At 36.3% G+C, this 12,168-nt stretch overlaps 1 protein-coding gene across 4 annotated transcripts in view; it reads left to right on the plus strand.

The window, feature by feature from the left end:
* Positions 1-12,168, plus strand: part of colec11 (collectin sub-family member 11) — a 59,738-nt gene that overhangs the window by 42,965 nt on the left and 4,605 nt on the right. The gene's annotated exons all lie outside the window — the stretch shown is intronic.

Raw genomic sequence — 12,168 nt, forward strand, 5'->3', positions numbered from 1 at the left:
AGCAGAATACAGAAAATTGGCCCTAAAATGAAATGTTAAGGGATATATTGATAAGAAGATGTGTTGAAGCCAAAAAAGGTGTTTTGGATATTGATATTGCTATTTACCTGTTTCAGTGTTATTTGCTTGCTTTTAAGTTAAAGCCATATATGCATGAATGTCTGAATGATTATGAAATTAAGTAACTGCAATACTTCCTTTGTTTGGTATAAGATAAAATGATAAAGCAACAGTTGTGAAAGTTAGGTTTTTGAGTTTGATGTTTGTAACCAAGCACAATGGTTAACAATAAGGATGAAGAGAGAATGTTGCAACCTTGAGCAGAGGTGAACCAGATGAAGACTTAGGTGAAGAAGAGGAAGAGTGCTAGAAGAAGACAACAGCGTAAGCGATGAGGAAGGACATCCGGCTTAGTAAGCAAGAGATACAGAGATTGATATACGTCTCCAACAGGAAGATTGGATCATACAAGGCATTGATCAATTGATGAATAATATGGAATTCCCCAAAAAGTAGTATAAAAGTCTGAGGAGTAAGAGGCCTCCTCAGATGCTGCCTGCATTAAGCATAGAAGGACACCTGATACCCTAATGAGGGACGCTTAACAGCATCTCCAATATTGCTGGATAAAGCCAAGCTATTTAGCTTTTTAGCTTAAGCTGATTTAAGTTTTATTTTGTTTTATTTTGCATTAACTGCTTTGTATTGTAAACAATAAAAGGTATTGTATTGCTACGATTGCCTTCCGTGAAACTTTACTTATAACTACAAACTGAGCCTCAATAAAGAACAACCACAAGGTAGTCTTCTACATCATTCCTGAAGGACTTCAACCTTCAGGATATATATACAGCGCTGCTTGAAAGTTTGTGAACCACTTGCAGAATCTGTGAAAATGTGAATAATTTTAACAAAATAAGAGGGATCATACAAAATACATGTCATTTTTTATTTAGTACTGCCCTGAGTAAGATATTTTACATAAACGATGTTTACATAAAGTCCACAAGACCAAAAAAAAAAAAAAATATAAATATGACCCAAAGTTTGTGAACCCTTGATTCTTAATACTGTGTGTGGTTACCTGGATGATCTACGACTGTTTTTTTGTTTTGTGATGGTTGTTCATGAGTCCCTTGTTTGTCCTGAGCAGTTAAACTGCTCAATATTCTTCAGAAAAATCCTCCAGGTCCCAAAAATTCTTCAGTTTTCCAGCATCTTTTGCATATTTGAACCATTTCCAGCAGTGACTGTATGATTTTGAGATCCATCTTTTCACACTGAGGACAACTGAGGGACTCAAACAACTATTAAAAAAGGTTCAATCATTCACTGATGCTCCAGAAGGAAACATGATGCATTAAGAGCCGTGGGGTGAAAACCTTTTGAATTCGAATATCAAGGAATATTGTACTTAATTTGTCTTCTGGCAAACATTTAAGTGTCTTCTGTTGCTTCCGAAGGGCAGTACTAAATGAAAAAAAAAAAAAAAAGATATTTAAACAAAATAAGAAAAATTTGGACATCTTCATCCTGTTCAAAAGTTTTCACCCCCCGACTCTTAATGCATCGTGTTTCCTTCTGGAGCATCAGTGAATGATTGAACCTTTTTTAATAGTTGTTTGAGTCCCTCAGTTGTCCTCAGTGTGAAAAGACGGATCTCAAAATCATACAATCACTGCTGGAAAGGGTTCAAATATGCAAAAGATGCTGGAAATCTGAAGAATTTTCAGGACCTGGAGGATTTTTCTGAAGAACAGAGCTCAGTTTAACCGCTCAGAACAAACAAGGGACTCATGAACAACCATCACAAAACAAAAAAACAGTCGTAGATCATCCAGGTAACCACACACTGTATTAAGAATCAAGGGTTCACAAACTTTTGAGCGGGTCTTTTTTATAAATTCAGCTATTTTTTTGTCTTGTGGACCATATGTAAAAATTTTTATGTAAAATATCTTACTCGGGACAGTACTAAATAAAAAAATAACATGCATATTGTATGATTCCTCTTATTTTGTTAAAATTATTCACATTTTCACAGATTCTGCAAGTGGTTCACAAACTTTCAAGCAGCACTGTATAATATATATATATATATATATATATATTGTGTGTGTGTGTGTGCGTGCACATATTTAAATAAACATCACCGTCCGATTCAAAGTCAAACCTAATCTCTTTGCAAGTTGCATTTTGTTAGAAAAGTTTATCTGTGAAATTGTCTATGAATACTGAACATTCATATATCATTTTCATTGGAACAACAGAAAAGCTGAATTTTAATTTAGATGCGCATACAGTACATCTGTACAGTAAATGCATTATTTTGTTTAGTTCTGTGCTTGGAAAATAAGCTATCAGCACACGTCTGATCCATCATGTCAAAGCACTTTCAGATGGATGCATTAGCAGGAGAACGCTCTCCACAGTAAAGCTCCACGGGACAAGAGAGACTTAAATGAATTACCGTTAACCGATCAGATGGAATTCTGATCTGTTCCTGGCTTTAACATTGTTCGGAGAGTGGAATTCAATTTGGATGAATTAGTTAACCCATCGAGGAACGGGGGAGCGCTCTTCTTCCGCCGGCCTTTGGCTTCGACAGATTCTCTACAAATCTGATAAAGCTGTTTTGTGAAAAACTACACACTTAGATATTGAATTGTTTTACTGTGCTGGATACGAGCAGCAGTTTGTGAGCCATTTGGCGCTGCCCGCATTATCCACCATACAACACAAAAGATTTCACTTCTGTTTGTGTTTGTGAGTCAGTCCTAGATCTGTTAGATTGTAGATTCGATGCCTACACCGAGCTGAGAGCGTTGCCAGCCTTCTGGAGCTGATAATATTCCACCACCACCCAACCAGCCTCAAGCTAAGGAGAGAAATCCCAAGCTCCCACAAGCCATTGAACAGATTCCAGTGTCCACCCCCCTTCGTCTCTGCCTCTTTCCACTGAGAGCTCGCAAAAGAAGGGCCAGAGAAGCCATATTATCTGGCTTCGGTCTGCAAATTGCACTTGAAAATCTTAAAGCCCCATGAAGCGCAATGTCCTTTGGCAAAAAAGTCAATTGTTTCAATTTCCACATTCATACGCTTGCAAATTTCTTTAGCAGCGCCACATTATTTCATCTGTTGATAGCCTTATTAGGCGTTAATGTCACTTTCAAAGCAGGATGTATGGAAATGCAGATCTCAGTTGGAAATGGTTACATAAGCTGAAGCGATGTACTTTCCAAGGACCCTCGTGATACTGTATATATTCCCCAAATTGTAATAGCCATCCTCAGGGTGTTGACCTATATAACTCCGAAGAGTTCTGCATCACTTCCCCCTCCCTGCCGATCCATTACGATATGTTTTCTCTGTCAAAGGAATGATCTCTAACTAGACTGCATCTGAGATATTTTTCTCTATTTCTGGGTTGAAGCATGTGCCCACATTTAGAATGTTGGTGCGAAGTAACCTGGCAACCGTAATCTGCAATATGTGCCGCTCCGTGAGAGAAATGATCTCTCGCAGTCGGAGCGGTGATGCACGACGCTGGAAAGATTCATGTTAATAGAGCGCTGGTCGCTGATTTGACACGTGAGTGAAGGAAAGACACGGAGGACAGCCGATACTGGGTCAGCCACTCATATCCAATCCTCTTGCTAAAATTGTTACCTCTGAAGGGGAGATTACAGATGTAAGAGCCAATGATAGGGTTGGGGCTTCGGATAGCATTCGATTGGATGCCAGATGATGATCTTGTTAAACCCCTTCCAGGTGAAAAGAGAGTAGAAGGGACTACTGTGCTCCTATTTTGACATTTTAATTATGTTTATTCACCTCGGTGGCACTTAAGGTTCCAAACGGTGTGTTTTCCTGGTATGTGTCAACGGTGATTGATGGCGGTTGGTCTGGTTATTTTCAGAGTGAGATGTTACACTGCTGGTTTAATGCCCATTTGAGTTGGGAAATGGGCATTTGCCTATTAAAAAGAATATTTCGGGTTCAGTAGAAGTTGCACTCAGTAAATTTTGTGGTATAATGTTGATTTTGTGTTCCTCATTTTGAGTGTCCCCATGAAACTTTGCGTTTACTCAAAAAACATTTGCATTCCCCCGCGAAACTTTTCGTTTACTTGCAAAACCTTTGTGTTCATCCGCTAAACATTTGCGCTGTTTTGCAAAAGTGTTGCGTTCCCCAGAGGAACTTTGCGTTCGCTCGCAAAATATTTGCATTCCCCCGTGACACTTTCTGTTTACTTGCAAAAATTTTGTTCGTCCGCTAAACATTTGCGCTGTCTTGCAAAAGTGTTGTGTTCCCAGGAAACTTTGCGTTCGCTTGCAAAACATTTGCTTTCCCCCACAAAACTTTCCATTTACTTGCAAAACTTTTGTGTTCGTCCACTAAACATTTGCTGTCTTGCGTAAGTGTTGCGCTCCCCTGAGAAACTTTACGTTTGATCGCAAAACATTTGCATTCCCCCGCCAAAATTTACGTTTACTTGCAAAACTTTTGTGTTTGTTTGCTAAACATTTGTGCTGTCTTGCAAAAGTGTTGCGTTCCCCCGAGAAACTTCGCGTTCGCTCGCAAAACATTTATATTCCCCCGTGAAACTTTCTGTTTACTTGCAAAACTTTTGTGTTCGTCTGCTAAACATTTGCGCTGTCTTGCAAAAGTGTTGCGTTCCTTCGAGAAACTTTACGTTCGCTCGCAAAACGTTTGCATTCCCCCGCAAAACTTTCCGTTTACTTGCAAAACTTTTGAGAAGCACTGAAATGTACCTTTTCCCTCCCACCTCGTATTACTCAGGGAAACCCAAAAGTTTAGCGAGGAAGTGAAAAGTTTCTCCGGAGAACGCAAAAGTGTTGAAATATAATTTTTCCTCCCATGACATTTTAGGGGTTCTGTAGTTATTCCACAAGACAAACAGAATGTGCTAACAAGATTTTAGTGGAAAAAAGATTATTACCTTTTCTGTGTAGTTACAGTATATCCAATTTAATGGCTTGCCATGACAACATAATGCCTAAACACTAAAATGACTGTAAGAACAGCTTTACGGCTCAAATAATACACAAGTTTTAACAGATTAATGTAGGTGGTTTAAAAAAATTAAATGCTTCACATTTCTTTCTTTCTTTCTTTCTTTCTTTCTTTCTTTCTTTCTTTCTTTCCCCGAAGGGCAATTGGTTTTGCAGCAAGACCAGCATACAAAAAAGACAATACATTTAAAATAACTTGAAAAAATCTGTTTGTAAATGATCCAGAAACTGGCCCCATTTACTTCCATTGTTAGTGCCTCATCATGACCTTGTGTTACCATTATGCCACAAACGCTGCTGATTGAGCATGACTTATATTGAACCCAGTCATCTTTTCCATATGTTCTTAGTGCCTGCTGCTTGCCCTCTTTCTTTTCTTTTCCTGTCCCTCTCCCTCGTTCTTTCTCTATTCTTTATTTATATGATGACTCATCAAGGCACAGCTTCACCTGAAGGTTTTTGCTGAAATGATATATCAAACGCATGATCCCCCAGATCTGTCACCGGCTCACCAGCAGCTAATATCCTGCCTCCAGATTTAGGTATTGTGTCCACACTGCAAAGTAATTTTGTGTCGAGTCATCAGATGCAAGATAAGCGCTAAGGTCTCAATGAAAAGTTTACAATGCAACAATAAAGCACCATTATCATGTCGGAGGGAAATAAACTCGGGCTGATGAGCAATTCCTCAAGGCATCAAAATTCACCGCATGCCGTTCATGAACGGGAGGGCATGTCTCTGAGGTAACACTTTTAGATGAAAGAGTCCTTTCCTTCAAATAAATGGCTGTTTCTGTGTGAGCATGTAATGGCTCGTGGCACGCATTGTGGCTGGTGTGAGGTTTTAGGACTCTGGCTTCATTGATATTCTGATGATTTTTCCAGCGTGTCTGAGCAATATGAAAATGCAGTCAGTGAGTAATCATGTTTTATATCAAGAACAAATACATCACTTTCTGTGCACACACACGCCACAGTGATCACACACACTTCACGTCATATAGTGTTTCACGTGCCATTGCACATCACAGTTATGGATCAAAATAAAAAAAAAAGAACTGAAGAGAAAAAACATTCATAGGTAGTTGATATATATATATGTATGTGTGTGTATACATATACATAGTTCAGTCATGAAACTCTAGATGGCGCAGGCTGCTGGGTCCTTAACACAAGCTGATGATAATTACAGCATTAACTACTGCCACAAGCTGATTGGTCCATGTTACTTCTGCAGCCAATGAGCTTGTTGCTCACACATTTGAATGGCTGGTTGTCATTCACTATAGCAGTTTGCAGCATGCTTCAGAGTTCGTCTAAATCCCTCCACCTTCCCCAGCTCCACCTGTATAGATCTGCTATGGGTTATTGATATATGCTATTTGTGCAGCAGCACTATGTCTTACTCACAGTAGTGTATCTGTGTATGTATTGGCAGTAGCAAGTTCCTGTACTTGCTTTGCAGCAGCAATAATCTACAAAAACAGCAATTCAGCAGCAGCGTAGCAGATCTATTCCGCCAAGACCAAATACATTAACATTGTCATATCCATTACCATGCTAACAATCTTCTGAGAGTTGTCATATACCTATTTGTGCCCTCATATACAAGAACACACTTTCCATAGACATAATGACTTTTTATACTGCACAAACTATATTCTATTCCCTAATCCTATAAAAAACTTTGTGTTTTTACATTTTAAAAAAAATCACTTTGTATGATTTATAAGCTGTTTGCCTCATGGGGAACAAAAAAATGTCCCCACAAGGACAAGGATTTCGGATATTGCCATCTATTGTGCACTGTAAAATTTGTTATTACAACATATTTTCTTTTGTCAAATCAACTTAGATTATTAATGTGGTTCAGATAACATAATATTTTGAGTTTCTGTTAATAAAACAATCACCTTCTTGTATTAACTCAAATTTTTAATTTCAATGAACTCAAAATTTTAAGGCAACCAGGTAACTTACTTTAAGTTAAACCAATAATTATTATTATTATTATTATTTTTTTTTACAGTGTAGGATTTACCTGAACTACACACACATATGTTGGTGCACCTATCATTATCAGAACATAGGCATAATGTTTTTTGTACAAACTGTATATTCTGTTCTCTAACCCTACCTCTAACCTACCATCACAGAAAACATTCTGCATTTTTACATTTTTAAAAAAATGTATTTACATTTATAACCCTATACATTGTATTATATTACCTTTGCATCAAACTACAAAAAAACTAGTTAACGCTGCTGTGAGGGTGTTTCTAATACAGCGGCTATGACGGTAAAAATAACATCTTTCTCTCTTCTGACTGCCGTTATCAATTGCTCTCTATTTTTTCCACTTTTTGAAATTTGTGAAAACACAATTGTGGAGTTTTTCTTTTGCTATTTGAGCTTTAAAATTTAATGAAGTCTCTCATTCACTGCTATAAAAGTTTACCCAACTATGACGACTTCCGCTTCTGAGAAACCCGGAAATGTGAAAAGGGTCAATTCTGGAATTCTGTATTGACCAATCAGAAGCCAGGACTGACACTCAATGTTTTTTAATACAAAACAAATAATTGATATAAATATAATTTATTACATTAATATAAATCTATTTATAGTATATAAATAATTTAACCACAAATCTTGACCCATGGACACATTATAAATTAACTACCCATATGTAAAAATTAATCTACTTTACTTTGACACATCTGGGACAATATGATGTCATGTATTAATAACTATATGTGTTGTTGTCTTATTGCTCACTGTCTTTCTTAATGGCTTTTGTTTCCCTCTTGTGCTTGAAATAACTCTCATAGCACACACAATAATCTAACTGTGAACACGAGACATATTGTGATGAAGAGACTTGCGTAATGTGGAGGTGTAGGAAAGAGAAACATATAGATGAGCCAAGAAATTTAATTATATTCATATTTTAATAATGTGTTTTTTTTATTTCATATCATGCATGTGTATTTGCATATAAAATAGAAAAAGTAAAACAGAGAAAAGTGAACAAAAGTTTTTGATGGTAAATAACTGATCATCTAAGAAAAGGTTTTTTTTCTTTTTCTTTTTTTCATTCAGTACAGTGTTTCTAAGAGCACTACATCCATGCAGGTCATTGAGCTCGTAGGTTTCAATGCATGATTTCAACCATCTCTTGATTAACAAGTAGAAGTTGGCACCCTTGCACAGCGTGATTTATTCACTCATCTTTCAAGAAAATAAGTGCCTTTAATGAGCTGCGATGGGTGAATGGGCGTTACGTCCGACAGCTGAGCCGCCTGCCAACCTCCTGATCCTGACACAGCACAAAGTGCCATCTTTCTGAAGGTGCCCTTAAGTCAGACAGGCCTCTATGGCTGTCATGCTCCAGTGGTCAAGGTTCGTCCTCTCAGAGGGCTTTTAGCCTTAGTGGAGCAGAATGCAAGAGCAAAACATCCAACAGCACACTTTTTAAATTCAGACTTTATCCTCATCCTCTCTGGTTCAGAGACAGGACAATGTCAGACAAAACAGAGGGGGTTAAGCTATTATTGAGAGAAAATGGATAACCATTTTTTTCCCATTTACTAGGAGAATTTAAATCTATTGTCAGCTGTGTCCTGTAGATAGTAACAGTATGGAAGCTTGTTTCCACCACGGAATAAAAACTAAAAAAGGTAATTACGACTTTTTTTTTCTCACAACTCTGCCATTTTTTCTCGCAATTATGACTTTATTTTTTGTAATTGTGAGTTTATATCTCGCAATTCTGACTTTATTTCTCACAATTGAGTTCATATCTCGCAATTCTGACTTTTTCTCGCAACTGAGTTTTTGTCTCACAATTCTGACTTTATTTCTCATAATTGTGAGTTTATATTTTGCAATTCTGACTTTATTTCTCACAATTGAGTTTATATCTCACAATTCTGACTTTGTTTCTCACAATTAAGTTTATATCTCGCAATTCTGACTTTATTTCTCGTAATTGTGAGTTTATATTTTGCAATTCTGACTTTATTTCTCGTAATTGTGAGTTTATATCTCGGAATTCTGACGTAACTTGCAATTCTGACTTTATTTCTTGCAATTGTGAGTTCACATATCTATATAATTAAATAGAATAAAGTTATGTGTATTTGGCGTGCTGTCCGGGGCTCCGGGGCTCCGAGCTCGGAATTTTGGCCCGAACCCAGAGTACTCCCCCCCAGTGTGGTAAAAGTAGATAGAACTAGAAGTGGTTGAGTTGATTAACTGAATGCTCTCCACCTGTGCTAATTAGGTTAATTATCTGAACCTGCTCCTCCCAAACTTTGTTAATAAAACATCATATCTTGCAATTCTGACTTTATTTCTCGCAATTGTGAGTTTATATCTCGCAATTCTGACTATTTCTCATAATTGTGAGTTTATATCATGCAATTCTGACTTTATAACTTGCAAATGCGAGTTTATATCTCGCAATTCTGAGAAAAGAAGTCAAAATTGATTTAAATAATCTCAGTTCAGCTGATCATAATAATAATAATATTTATTATTATTATTATTTGTTGTTTTGTCACGATAAATAAACTACAGCCCCTAAAGAGTTTATATCTTATATCTTATATAAGTTAGTACTTTTGCATTCTCTCGAAAAAGTTTTGCATGGTTTCCACAAAAATATTAAGCAGCATGTTTCTTGAGTAGCAAATCAGCATATTAATGATTTCTGAAGGATCATGTGACACTGAAGACTGGAGTAATGATGCTGAAAGTTCAGCTTTGCCATCACAGGGATAAATCACATTTTTAAAACATTAAAATTGAAAACTTTTTTTTTTTGATCAAATAAATGCAGTCTTGGTGAGCATCAGAAATTGATTTCAAAAACATTAAAAAAATCCTACCGGCTCCAAACTTTTGAATGGTAGTGTACCGTATATGCAGTGTATTTAGAAAGTATGGGACACTTACGCCACATTTAAAGGTATAACCATGACCCCATACATACAAAAATAAGATGGGTTTCCTCAGCATGCAGTGTCACTGTAGTGCTATGTGTCAGAGTGAGAACTGTGCTGCAGCACAATTTCAATTTCAAGGAATCGATTTTTTTTTTCTCTTATCACGTTATCATGTTAGTTTTTGTTACCAAGGGAAGGATATTCCTTAGCAACACACAAGAGCACAATAGAGCCCTGGAGATGAATGACATCTTAATGGTTTTATTAAGTTTGTTTATTATTACCAGTGAATATATATAGCAGCACATGTAGATCTGATCCTCATTGTCAGTTTCTGGCATGTGACTCATTTGTAAGTACAGTGCAATTATAGAAAATGAATTATGGGATTTCTAGTGCAACCAAGAAAATAAACATTGTTAACATCCAGAATCAAAGCAAAAAATGTTATCAAACACTTCACAGTCTTCACTGCATAATTTAGATTAAAATATAGATTCATTTTTAATAATTTTATTCAAGCTACAAAAGTTATTCTATTAAGAGAAGTGATTTTCTTTTGTTCTTTGATTAACATTAATGGCAGACTGTAGCAGGTTTATTAGGCTGCTGTCACTTTAAGACCTGCCGCACATGATGTGGATCTGCACTATAAAAAATATATGACCAATAAGTTAAGACAACATATGTTTTTACATTGCTTTAACTCAAAATAAATTAAGCAATTTTCAACATTTTATGTTGTACAAGATTCAACTCAAGTCAGTTTAATGCAATTTAAGTTGAAATGACATAAACATTCAAGTTGATTGTACTTAATTTAAGGCAGCAACTTTTTTTTTGTGCATCCTATTTTTTCACAACTCTTTGTGTTCACTTTAGAACTAGTAACGAAGGAGTCCCTTCATTGAAACTTATTATTGTATTTTGTACAGTATTATTGAGAGATAGAGAAAGAGATTGTCCGAGCGAGCATTACCTGTTTCTGATATAACATTCATTCTTCAGGTCGATGTCCATAATATTATATCCATTGTAAAAATCCGTTTGAATGTCCGCTGAGGAAAGCGATCTTTGTATTTGTCCTTTTTACAGTTAAGGGAATTTTCCATAATATACAGCACTCAAACAACATCCTTTCTTTACAAAAGTCCCTTTCAATTTGAAAAAGTCTCTTGCGACTGACTCATTCACTCGTAAAGTTTGCCGCCATCTTTCACTCAATCCATATTACGCACTAATGGACCCTTTCTCAATACCAAATACAACATATTATTTATATAAAATAATATTTATTGAACAACAATATTTAAATTAACAACAATAGCCATTATAAATGACAATAGGAAATAAACACAATTTGACAATTCAGTTAAATGTACAAAAGCAGTGCTCTACAGGATTAAATATAGCCTTAATATTAAATTATTACATTTAACATAGCCCAATTCGATTTGCTCAGGAACAAGTAATGTTTAACCACTATAACACAGCGGCAAATCCCAGAAGCACTGGCCGAGATGAAGCTGTTCTCTGCGGGTACTCGAACTCTGAACAGCCGCTGACGGCCTGGAACTCGCATTTAAGAAAACGTATAAACAAACCGTAAAATAGGCACTATGATTAAATATGAGGTGCTATGATTACATATTTCAGGTCTAAACAACTACATTCTCACCTAAAAACTCTTTAAACTACAGTTTGTGGTACAGCACATGTAGTATTTTTAAAAAATATTGTGAATTTGCTCAGCTGCCACGACAGTCGCTTCAAGTGGAGTGATACACACGGTGAAAAGGTAGGAGTGCTGTTATCACTAGAATATCGCACGGCTCTATAAAATATAATATACTTTTTATTAGCAAAGCAGCTTGAATTATTTTATTCAACCAAGCAATGCAAATTACAACAATATCAGCAGCAGCACAAGAAATGAGTCCATTCCTTCTTCTGGATTTTTCCAGATGAAATTCCGGTAAATATTTACTGCCACCCTGTGTACCAATGCTCAAACTGCAGCATTTTTGTTCCCAAGTTTTTCTCATCCTGGGTGACCTCAAATTAATCAAGCTTCTTTGTAACTTACATGTTTTCTGCTCTTTTATATTGCAGTACATTATGTGTTTGCTTTGGCATCTAAAAAAAAATATATATAAACAATATATTTCATTTCTTACCTTCAG

Source organism: Ctenopharyngodon idella, chromosome 17 (assembly GCF_019924925.1).
Source record: "Ctenopharyngodon idella isolate HZGC_01 chromosome 17, HZGC01, whole genome shotgun sequence".
Classification (NCBI taxonomy): Eukaryota; Metazoa; Chordata; class Actinopteri; order Cypriniformes; family Xenocyprididae; genus Ctenopharyngodon; species Ctenopharyngodon idella.